Raw genomic sequence first — 2,968 nt, 5'->3', positions numbered from 1 at the left:
AAAAAATATTTTGTGTGTGAAATCTCCCTTCTATGAAACTTATGTTTCGTAAAACTTGTTAAGTTAACCAGCAATTTTTCCTTCAAAATTTGAAAACTGTTTTATTTAAATATATAAGAGAACGCTTAAGTTTATTCTAAGTAGAATATAACTTTGGATAACTCCCGTGTTTTTAACATAACAGTTAAAAGGATATGTTATTAAGCTGTATCTATAGTAGAACATAACTTTGGATAACTCCCGTGTTTTTAACATAACAGTTAAAAGGATATGTTATTAAGCTGTATCTATAGTAGAACATAACTTTGGATAACTCCTGAGTTTTTGATCAATAACAGATAAAATTATATGTAGTTATATTGTATCAATAGTAGAATATAACTTTGGTTAACTCCCGAGTTTATGGTCAGTAACGGTTATAATAATGTGTTGTTAAACTGTATATATAGTAGAATATAACTTTTGATAACTCCTGAGTTTTTGGTCATTTTATCTGTTATTGACCAAAACTCAGGAGTTATCCAAAGTTATATTCTACTATAGATACAATTTAACAACATATCCTTTTAAATCCCAAGTATAACATAGTTGCTATTAAAATAATTTTATGGATGATAACTTATAGTGTTTAAAATTCTGTTTAGTGGTTTCTTTTTGTTTCTTTGTTTTTAAGAGGGTTTTTGCCACTTTTTTCACGTTTAAAACGTCAAAGCATAGATTGCAAGGAAACAGTTGAAAAATAATAGATTTTTTTTTATTCATCATAAATACTAGTCCGTTGTTGCTCGTGTCTCAGCTTGATGGCTTTACGCATTTCCCACAACAGTCTGAGGTCGATGTGTCGTGCTCCAATCACGAGAAGAGAGGGTGTCCAGTCTATTCATTTTTCTCTTCTTAAAAGCCATCATGCTCTGGCCGTAATTCAGTTTCTGGGTTATATGATCCAGAAAATGGCAGTAGGCGCCCCACAACAAATAGCAATTCTCGTAAATTTGTATAAGTAGTTAGCTTACGAAGATCATAAGTGCACATGCTCCAATCAGACTTTTTCCAACAAAGAACGATCGTGATTGTCTCCTGTGTCAGTTAAATGGTTGAACATCGATGTAAAAACAGTAGAAAAAAAAACTGGACACAGCACCAATTCAACGATCTCGACATTCCAGCTTAAGTTTACCAAGAAATGGGCGTCTCCCCTTTAAATTTCAACTTTCTCATAATGTCTAGACCCACATGCCTGTGGATAATTGTTCTCTTTGTCTCTAGCTTACTGTTAGAGAAGTAAACAGCAGTCACGTGCTACTTTAATAGATCTGGTATGACAAATTTATCAATCTCACAGATTGAAACAAAAGCCCTTATAAAATTCTCTCTATAAATATAGTGCTTAATTTACAAACTTATTCGGATTGTTTGTATTATTTTAGCGCAAAGCCACACAATAGGCCGTCTGTGCTCTGTTCACCGATAGGTATCTAATCGCGGGTTTTAGCGTTGTAAGTCCGTGAAGTTACCCACCGAGGGACACAAATGTATTCAGATATTACGCTAACTAAATCAGATCAACTTGGTTAGGGCGCTCGACTCGTAATCTGAGGGTCGCGGGTTCGAATCCCCGTCACACCAAACATGCCAACCTCCGCCTTTGCCTGGTTCCAAGTCCAGGATGAGAAAGGGGGAGGTTTGGGCGTGGGGCTAGCAACTCCATCCCGTAAAAACCAACCTGCTACAAGTAACTGCAACAACACCTTTCGTTGGCGAGGTGTTGTCGCGGCCCTATGCTCCACTGGGAGTTTACAGGAATAAAAAAAATAAAAAATCAGATCACCTTAATCGAAGTTTATAGATCTCACAGATACTGAAATCTATTATCATTTTTACACTGTGTTATTATGTATGTATTTTCTAAATAAGAATATTTATTTGAATAAAGTTTTGTAATCTCAAAAGCTGAATAATTTATTATCAATTTTGATGTAATACAGTGATTGAAAAAAATTGTTAAGGGAATAAATATCCGTAAATGAATAACATTTTGTAGCTTTTGTATGAAAACAAATTCACTATTTTACTAAAATTCAATTTGAGAGGGTCTCCTATTTCCATTACTTTATGGTATAAAATCCATTTTCAAACACAGTTGTTTGTATAAAATAGTCTAGCAGTAATTCGCCTTGAAAACGTGGCTCAGCGATAAGTCTAAAGGTTTACGACTCTAAAATTCTGGTTTCGATGCCCGTGGGCAATGCACAGATAGCCCACTGTGCAGCTTTGCGCTAACAGCAACCAAACCAAGATCATTTATATAACACCATTCTTGTTTTGTTCAATGAGAACAATACTATATCTATTTTGTGTCAGTACAGTACTAAATCTTTTTTGTGAGAACAGTACTATATCTATTGAAACTTCCAATGTGATTCACCCAATCAAGTGTGAACATTTCATTACGTAATGATTAGGCTCCATCTCAACTCCTTTGGTCGTTACCCTGGTAATTTTGCGAGATGCATTATATTAATTGTTCATCACAGAATCCATTTCCCCTCCCATAACCCGATATTCCGACACAATATATTTTATTTTCATCAACCAGATAACAGCACTATCTAATATACCAAAATATCAATGTCTCGAAATCCTTTGCTTCTATGGCGTCAAAGAAATAAATGATCCATTTTAGCTTTTATCTATACAGTCCACAAGAAACGTGACAAATGACCACTTTATAGTTGGTGAATTATGCATGAAATAAGCGTTAAGTGGCTTCCGAAGAGCCTGCATGTTACAAACACCGTTTAGTGTTCAGCAGAGTCCTCCGTTCGATAACGGAGCGTCTGTGATCAATAGCTGTCCAGGGAAAGGCAAAAAGTCTAGGTCTAGTGAATACAATACATAGAAAATAGAGAAACTCGTGTTTGTGTATACGTGTAAAGATTGCGTAGGAACATCATCAAAGGCACCGATA

The sequence above is a fragment of the Limulus polyphemus genome, unplaced genomic scaffold (assembly GCF_000517525.1).
Source record: "Limulus polyphemus unplaced genomic scaffold, Limulus_polyphemus-2.1.2 Scaffold1653, whole genome shotgun sequence".
In the NCBI taxonomy this organism is placed as follows: domain Eukaryota; kingdom Metazoa; phylum Arthropoda; class Merostomata; order Xiphosura; family Limulidae; genus Limulus; species Limulus polyphemus.
Note: the sequence above shows the minus strand (reverse complement) of the source record.